A 9910-nucleotide genomic window follows, 5' to 3' on the forward strand; every position below is an offset into this window, starting at 1 on the left:
ATTGTGGCTTCATAGAAGGAATTCGGTAGCACTCTATCAGTTTCAATTTTGTGGAATAGTTTGGATAGTAGTGGTATGAGGTCTTCTGTGAAGGTCTGATAGAACTCTTCAGTGAACCTGTCAGGACCTGGGCTCTTTTTGGTTGGGAGACCTTTAATGACTGCTTCTATTTTGTTAGGAGTTATGGGTTGTTTAACTGGTTTATCTGTTCCTGATTTATCTGCCTAGGAAATTGTCCATTTCCTGCAGATTTTCAAGTTTTGTTGAATGTAGGCTTTTGTAGTAGGATCTGATGACTTTTTGAATTTCCTCTGAATCTGTAGTTATGTCTCCCTTTTCATTTCTGATTTTGTTAATTTGGACACACTCTCTGGGTCCTCTCATTAGTCTGGCTAAGGGTTTATCTATCTTGTTGATTTTCTCAAAGAACCAACTTTTGTTTCTGTTGATTCTTTCTATGGTCCTTTTTGTTTCTACTTGGTTGATTTCAGCTCTGAGTTTGATTATTTCCTGCCTTCTACTCCTCCTGGGTGTATTTGATTCTTTTTGCTCTAGAGCTTTTAGGTGTGCTGTCAAGCTGCTGACATATGCTCTTTCCTGTTTCTTTCTACAGGCACTCAGCGCTATGAGTTTTCCTCTTAGCACAGCTTTCATTGTGGCCCATAAGTTTGGGTATGTTGAACCTTCACTTTCATTAAATTCTAAGAACTCTTTAATTTCTTTCTTTATTTCTTCCTTGACTAGGTTATCATTGAGTAGAGCATTGTTCTACTTCCATGTATATGTGGGCGTTCTTCCCTTATTGTTGTTGAAGACTAGCTTTAGCTGGTGATGGTCTGATAGCATGCATGGGATTATTTCTATCTTTCTGTATCTGTTGAAGCCTGTTTTATGGCTGATTATATGGTCAATTTTCGAGAAAGTACCATGAGGTGGTCAGAAGAAGGTATAGCCTTTTGTTTTAGGATCGAATGTTTTATAAAGATCTGTTAAGTCCATTTGGTTCATGACTTCTCTTAGTCTATGTCTCTGTTTAATTTCTGTTTCCATGACTGTCCATTGATGAGAGTGGGGTGTTGAAATCTCCTACTATTATTGTTTGAGGTGCAATGTGTGCTTTGAGCTTTCGTAAGGTTTCTTTTATGTATGTAGGTGCCCTAATATTTGGAACACAGATATTTAGGATTGAGAGTTCATCTTGGTGGATTTTTCCTTTGATGACTATGAAGTGTCCTTCCTTATCTTTTTTGATGACTTTTGGTTGATAGACCTAAGGTTTTAACTCGACCCTATGCAAGTCCCCCTAAGTTTAGTAGTAGTAAGAGTGTCGCTGGAGGTACTCAAGGGTGTCATCTGTGGATGTCATTACGTGCTTATCTTCAAAGTCTCCAGTCAGATAAAGGCATTGTCTGGTTAAAGGCAGCTTTGTGGCCAGAGGCAGGTCCAAGGAAGATGACAGGTCAGTCTCCATCTAGTCTGCAGCCGCAGCAGCAGCAGCAGCAGCAGCCGCAGCAGCAGCAGCAGCAGCAGCAGCAGCAGCAGCAGCGCTGCCTTCCTTTCCTGGTAGAGCTCAGCCAGTAGAATAATACTAACAGGGGATCAGTACCCCGGCAGGGGAATACCTGCGCAGGGGACTATGTGTATTTTTTTCTTTTTACACCAAAAGAAGAGCAGGGGTAGTGTGTTCGTTAAGCCTGTTAACAGTTTGATTGGCAGCACATTGGTCTTCCGTTGCTATAGGCCTAGGAGAAAGGCCAGGCCTTAAAGGAATTTTAATCCTGGAAGTGGGAAGTCACCTGTGTTGCGTTAAGGAAAGCAGAGGGAAGGGTTAGGATTTACTCATCTCACTTGCTTAAGGTAACTGAGTCGTGTATTTTATTATATATCTGGAGTGGTGGTAACAGCTTGTCTGCGAGAACTAAACTGGCTTAAGTAGATGGCCCCCCTTTATTTTTTATTAATTGCAGATTAAATAATAGTTGTTAATGTAGTTCCTTTGACCTGTGGGAGGTATAGCCAAGATGATTCTATGAAGCTTAAAAGAATTTTTAAATTTACAAAAGGAGATAAATTTTAGATATGTTATTACCATCGTTTATAATCTGTAAATAATTTTGGGTTAAAAACCAACATTCATTTAGGTATTCCTGTTACTAGGGAAAAAACAAGCATTTTAACAAAATTTTGACAAAGAAGCATGGAAATTTAGGTTTTGAGCAAACTGCTGTTGTTCTGAGCTATGTTCTTTCCAATCGTAAAAGCAAAACTCCACGCATCATTCCTGAGGTTGAGGTTTGTAGCTCTGTGCTCCAGCTGAATACGTGCAGTCAGTCTTCCCAGAGGATTGAATTTGGTCATGTGCAACCAGCTGTGCCAATGATCTGGCAAGTACTTTCTGCCCCTAGCCTGGGGACGAAGCCTACTTCGCCATTGCCAGCTCTTCGCTTTCTCTTTGGGGCCTGCCATAGGCCAGGTCTTAGCCTGCAGAGGGTGGAGTGAGAATGCTCGGCAGGCCCCTCCCTTTCCTGGCCTGCACACCTTGGCTGTGTGAGGACACAGCTAGCTCCATGGGCAGAATTTGCTCCTGTAAAGGGGATGCATTTTTGTTTGCTCAACCCTGTGTGAAAGTAGATTCTCGAGTGTGCTGGCAGGGCTGGGGATGGAGTCCCAAGGGCCAGAGGGCAAGGTGTTTCCATTTCAAGCCTGAAGCTGGCAGAATTGTGCTCAGCGGTAGTCCCTTGCTGCCTGAGCTGTGGAAACACTGATTAAAAATGTGACCTGCCTTTGCAGGGATCTAGCCCCACAGCCCAGGAGAGGTGGTCATTAACCGAGATGCCTGGGGCTCTAGATTACTGGAAGGGCTACAAGCAGAGGGTAAAACACGGAAGGGGTTTGCAACTCCATAAGAAGAACAACAATATCAACCAACCAGACCTCCCCAGAGTTCCCAGAGACTAAATCACCAACCAAAGAGGATGGTCAACACAAACAACTAGAAGCCCTTAAAGAGGAAACACAAAAATCCCTTAAAGAATTACAGAAAACACAATCAAACAGGTGAAGGAGTTGAACAAAACCATTCAAATGTAAAACTGGAAATAGAAACAATAAAGAAAGCACAAAGGGAGACACCCCTGAAGATAGAAAATCTAGGGAAGAGGAATCATAGATGTAAAAATGACAAGCAGAATACAAGAGATAGAAGAGAGAATCTCAGGGGCAGAAGATACCATAGAAAACGTCGACATAACCATCAATGATAACATAAAATGCAAAAAGCTCCTAGTTCGAAACATCCAGGAAATCCAGGAAATCCAGGACACAATGAGAAGATCAAACCTAAGGATAATAGGTATAGAAGAGAGTGAAGACTCCTAACTTAAAGGGCCAGTAAATATCCTCAACAAAGTTATAGAAGAAAACTTCCCTAACCTACAGAAAGAGATGCCCATAAACATACAAGAAGCCTACAGAACTCTAAATAGATTAGGCCAGAAAAGAAATTCCTCCCATTACATAATAGTCAAAATACCAAATGCACAAAACAAAGAAAGAATTTTAAAAGCAGTAAGGGAAAAAGGTCAAGCAATATATAAATGCAGACCTATCAGAATCACACCAGCCTTCTTACCAGAGACTATGAAAGCCAGAAGATCCTGGACTGATGTCATACAGACCCTAAGAGAACACACATGCCAGCCCAGGTTACTGTATCCAGCAAAACTCTCAATTAACATAGATAGGAAACCAAGATATTCCATAACAAAACCAAATTTACACAATATCTTTCTACAAATCCAACCCTATGAAGGATAATAGATGGAAAACTTCAACACAAAGAGGTAAACTACACCCTAGAAAAGGCAAGAAAGCGATCTCCTTGCAACAACACTAAAAGAAGAGAGACACACAAACAGAATTCCAACTCCAACAACAAAAATAACAGGAAACAGCAATCACTCTTCCTTAATATCTCTCAACATCAATGGACTCAATTCCCCAATAAAAGACATAGACTAACAGACTGGATAGGTAAAGAGGACCCAGCATTTTGCTGCACACAGGAAACACACCTCAGTGACAAAGACAGATACTTCCTCAGAATAAAAGGCTGCAAAAAAATTTCCCAAGGAAATTGTTCCAAGAAACAAGCTGGAATAGCCATTCTAATATTGAATAAAATCAACTTTCAACCAAAAGTTATCAAAAAAGATAAGGAAGGACACATCGTACTCATCAAAGGGAAAATCCACCAAGATGAACTCTCAATTCTGAGCATCTATTCTCCAAATGCAAGGGCACCTACATTCATAAAAGAAACCTCACTAAAGCTCAGAGCACACATTGCACCTCACACAAAAACAGCAGGAGATTTCGACACCCCACTCTCATCATTGGACAGATCATGGAAATAGAAACGAAACAGAGACATAGAGAAACTACAGAAGTCATGAACCAAATGGGTTTAACAGATATCTATAGAACATTTCATTCTAAAACAAAAGACTATACCTTCTTCTCAGCACCTCATGGTACCTTCTCCAAAACGGACCATATAGTTGGTCACAAAACAGGCCTCAACACACACAAGAAAATTGAAATAATCCCATGCATCCTATCAGATCACCACAGACTAAGGCCGGTCTTCAATAACAACAAAAACAACAGAAAGCCCACATATACATGGAAGCTGAACAATAGTCCAATCAATGACAACTTGGTCAAGGAAGAAATAAAGAAAGAAATTAAACACTTTTAGAATTTAATGATAATGAAGGCACAAGAAACCCAACTTATGGGACCCAATGAAAGCAATGTTAAGAGGAAAAGTCATAGCTCTGAGTGCCTCCAAAAAGAAACAGGAGAGAGCATACACTAGCAGCTTGATAGCACACCTAAAAACTCTAGAACAAAAGGAAGCAAATATACCCAAGAGGAGTAGATGGCAGGAAATAGTCAAACTCAGGGCTGGAATCAACCAAGTAGAAACAAAAAGAACTATACAAAGAGTCAACAAAACCAGGAGCTGGCTCTTTGAGAAAATCAACAAGATAAATAAATTCTCAGTCTGACTAACAGAGGGCACAGAAAGAGTACCCAAATTAAGAAAATCAGAAATGAAAAGGGAGACATAGCAACAGAAACTGAGGAAATAAAAAAAATCATCAGATCCTACTATAAAAGCCTATACCCAACAAAACTGGAAAATCTGGAGGCAATGGACAATTTTCTAGACAGATACCAGGTACTAAAGTTAAATCAGGATCAGATAGACCATCTAAACAACCCCATAACTCTTAAAGAAATAGAAGCAGTCATTAAAAGTCTATCAAGCCAAAAAAAAAAAAAAAAAGAAAGAAAGAAAGAAAGAAAGAAAGCCCAGAACCAAATGGGTTTAGTGCTAAATTCTATCAGACCTTCATAGAAGATTTAATACCAATACTTTCCAAACTTTTCCACAAAATAGAAACTGAAGGATCACTACCTAATTCCTTCTATGAAGTCACAATTACACTTATATCTAAACTATACATACACCCAGCAAAGAGAACTTCAGACCAATTTCCCTTAGGATTATTGATGCCAAAATATTCAATAAGATTCTCCAAACTGAATCCAAGACCACATCAAAATGATCATCCATCATGACCTAGTAGGCTTCATCCTAGTGATGGTTTAATATATGGAAATATATCAATGTAATGCATTATATAAACAAACTCAAAGGGAAAAAAAATCCACATGATCATCTCACTAGATGCTTAGAAAGCATTTGACATAATTCAGCACCCCTTCATGATAAAAAGATGAGGAAATTGGAAAGATCAGGAATTCAAGGCCTATACCTAAACATAGTAAAACCATATACAGCAAACTGATAGCTAACATCAAAGTAAATGGAGAGAAACTTGAAGCAATCCCACTAAAATCAGGGACAAGACAAGGCTGCCCACTCTCTCCCTACTTATTCAATATAGTACTTGAAGTACTAGCCAGGGCAATCAGACAACAAAAAGAGGTCAAAGGTATACAAATTCGAAAAGAAGACATCAATATATCACTATTTGCAGATGATATTACATTCTGCTAAAGTGACCCCCAAAATTCCACCAGAGTACTCCTACAGCTGATAAAGAACTTCAGCAGTGTCTGGGTATAAAATTAACTCAAGCAAACCAGTAGCCTTCCTCTACTCACAGGATAAACAGGCTGAGAAAAAAATTAGAGAAATGACACCCTTCACAAAAGTCCCAAATAATATAAAATACCTCGGTGTGACTTTAACCAAGCAAGTGAAAGATCTGTATAACAAGAACTTCAAGTTACTAAACAAAGAAATTGAAGATCTCAGAAGATGAAAAGATTCCCCATGCTCATGGATTGGCAGGATTAATATAGTAAAACTGACAATCTTGCTTAAAGCAATCTATAGATTCAATGCCAAACCAAAATTCAAATCCCAACTTAATTCTTCACAGAGTTAGAAAGAGCAATTTGCAAATTCATTTGGAATAACAAAAACCCAGGATAGGGAAAACTATTCTCGACAATTAAAGAACTTCTGGGGGAATCATCATCCCTAACTTCCAGCTGAATTACAGAGCAATAATGATAAAAACTGTATGGAATTGGTACAAAGACAGACAGGTAGATCAATGAAATAGAATTGAAAACCTAGAAATGAACCCACACACCTATGGTAACCTGATCTTTGACAAAGGCACTAAAACCATCCAATGGAAAAAGGCATTTTCAACAAATGGTGCTGGTTCAACTAAAGGTCAGCATGTAGAAGAATGAAAATCAATCCATTCTTATCTCCTTGTACAGAGCTCAAGTCCAAGTGGATCAAGGATCTCCACCTAAAACCAGATACACTGAAAGTAATAGAAGAGAAAGTAGGGGAGAGCCTCAAACACATTGGCACTGGGGAAAATTTCCTGGGCAAAACACCAGTGGCTTATGCTCTAAGATCAAGAATTGACAATTGGGACCTCATAAAATTGCAAATCTGTAAGGTGAAGGACACTGCCAATAGGACAAAACGTCAACCAACAGATTAGGAAAAGATCTTTACCCATCCTACATCCCATAGATGGTTAATATCCAATATATACAAAGAACTCAAGAAGATAGACTCCAGAGTGCCAAATAAAAGTGGGCTACAGAGCTAAACAAAGAATTCTCACCTGAGGAATATTGAATGGCCAAGAAGCACCTAAAAATGTCAACATCCTTAGTCATCAGGGAAATGCAAATCAAAACAACCCTGAGAGTCTACTTCACACCAATCAGAATGGCTAAGATCAAAAGCTCATGTGAAGAAGATGCTGGTGAGGGTGTGGAGAAAGAGGAACACTCTTCCATTTTTGATGGGATTGCAAACTGGTACAATCACTCTAGAAATCAGTCTGGGAGTTTCTCAGAAAATTGGACATCGTACTACCTGATGGAATATTACTCAGCTATCAAAAACAATGACTTCATGAAATTCTTAGGCAAATGGATGGAATTAGAAAATATCATCCTGACTGAGGTAACCCAGTTATAAAAGAACACACATGGTATGTACTTACTGATAAGTGGATAGTAGCCCAAAAGCTTGGAATACCGAAGACATAATTCACAGACCACATGAAGCTCAAGAACAAGGAAGACCAAAGTGTGGATGCTTCAAATCTTAGAAGGGGGAACAAAAATACTCACTGGAGAAAATATTGAGACAAAGTGACTGAAATAAAGGCCAGGCAGAGACTACCTTACCTGGGGATCCATCCTACATACAGACACCAAACCCAGACAATATTGTGGATGCCAAGAAATGCTTACAGCTGATACAGCTGTTTCCTGAGAGTCTCTGTCAGAGTCTGACAAATACAGAGTCAGATGCTTGCTGCCAATCATTGGACTGAGCACTTGATCCCCAGTGGAGGAGTTAAAGAAAGGGCTGAAGGAGCTGAAGGGGTTATGCAACCCCATAGTAAGAACAACAATATCAACCAACCAGACTCCCCAGAGCTCCTAGGGACTAAACCATCAACCAAAGAGTACACATAGAGGGACCCATGACTCCAGCTGCATATGTAGCAGAAAATGGCCTTGTAGGACATCAATGGGAGGAGAGGCCCTTGGTCCTGTGAAGGCTTGATGCCCCAGTGTAGGGGAATGCCAGGGAGGGGAGGCAGGAATTGTGTGGGTGGGTAGGGGAGCACCCTCATAGAAGCAGGGGGAAGGTGTAATGAATAGCACATTTCTGGAGGGAAAACCGCGAAAGATGATAACATTTGAAATATAAATAAATAAAATATCCAAAAAGAAAAAAGAATTAAGACATAAAGTTTTGGGGGACTGAGTTCAGGTACATACAGGATGGGCAAAGGTCATTTGCTGGGGTGCCTAGGGTACCTGGAATGCCTTATTAGGATGGGGAAGCATTTCAGGAATCTCAGATACTGTCGGAACATGTTTTGTCAGGTGAAATTAAATTGATTCTGTGATCTAATTGAGGCTAAGTGACATACCTCAGGTAGAGGCCTAAGTGTAGGCTTAGAATACCTGAGACAAGGTCAGAGAAGGATAAACTTTGCTAAACTTTGCTAAGGAAGGGAGTCCTCCATTACCATGGAGCCCCAGAAGGGCTATCTGTCCATGGTAGACTTTGACTTTGATGAACTGTTTTTCCACATAGAATCATGAAACTATCATAATACTTTTTTTTATGTTTCATCACCTCATAATCAAAACCCTTTGCTAAATGGACACATTTGTGGATTCCCTGTCAGTTTCCCCAGTCCTAGGCAACTACCCTTCTGATTTCTAATTTTGTAGATCTGTCTATTCTAAATATTGCATATAAATGGAATTATACAACTTGTGACCTTCTGGGATTAGTTTTTAAGCCTCCTTGATATAATGTTCTAGCATAATTACATGCTTACTCATTTTATTACAGAAAGAGATTTTCTTGTATGGTTACATCATCTTTTATTATTTATCAGTTGATGGAATTGAAAGTATTCATAGAGGTGTTTTCTGTAATAAAATGAAAGCAGAGAGAGGGAAGAGAGAGAGAGAGAGAGAGAGAGAGAGAGAGAGGGGGGCAAGATTGGGAAATTGGAATCTGAGTTATGAAGCATGAATAATTCTTTTAAGAAAAAGATTTTTAGTATCCAACTTAAAAGTTTTCTACAATGTTAATTCTTTCTTATCACAACCTTCAAAATCTGGTATTGAAGATGAACAGAAATGGCATTAAAAGCAAGAAAGACATGAGGCTTAGGGGGCCATGTTTGGGTTGACAGAAGTAAACAGGGCTTACAAGAATAACAAACAAAGAACACTATTCCAGAAGAAGCAGGACACAAGTTCAGTGCAGTGTGTAATTATTAAAAAAACAAAACAAAACAATCCAAGGCATATCCGACTATGCTCTGGCCCCAGAGGTCTCACCATCCCCTCGGGGAGTTATAAGCTGTGGTCTTCCCGGGCCGCCAAACCACTCATATCTTCCCAGGCCATACACCCCACTGGCTCTAATTCCCTAGCCCAGCAAAATGAAAACTCCAGAGGCTTGTAATTTATCTGTCAGATTTATAACAGTAAATCTTCAACCCCCAAAATGCCCACACAAAAGAACTCAAAACTCAATTGATACAGACACAAGCTGCCCATCTGGATTGGACAGATGTGCCCTACATTACTCAATCATCTATCTGCGACGTCCCCAGTTACTTATGACACCCAGAACCACGTGGATCTGGTTCATAATCCTCTCCTTCAGGTTCCGTTTTGTCTCCTTGTCTCTGGCTCCCTCCCCTCTGTCCCCTCTTTAAAACCTTCAGCTCTGCCTTCTTTTTCCAATGCTCAGTCACAGGCTCTGACTAATTAAGATTTCACCTGACCTCATCTG

This window comes from Rattus norvegicus, chromosome 3 (genome assembly GCF_036323735.1).
Source record: "Rattus norvegicus strain BN/NHsdMcwi chromosome 3, GRCr8, whole genome shotgun sequence".
NCBI lineage: Eukaryota > Metazoa > Chordata > Mammalia > Rodentia > Muridae > Rattus > Rattus norvegicus.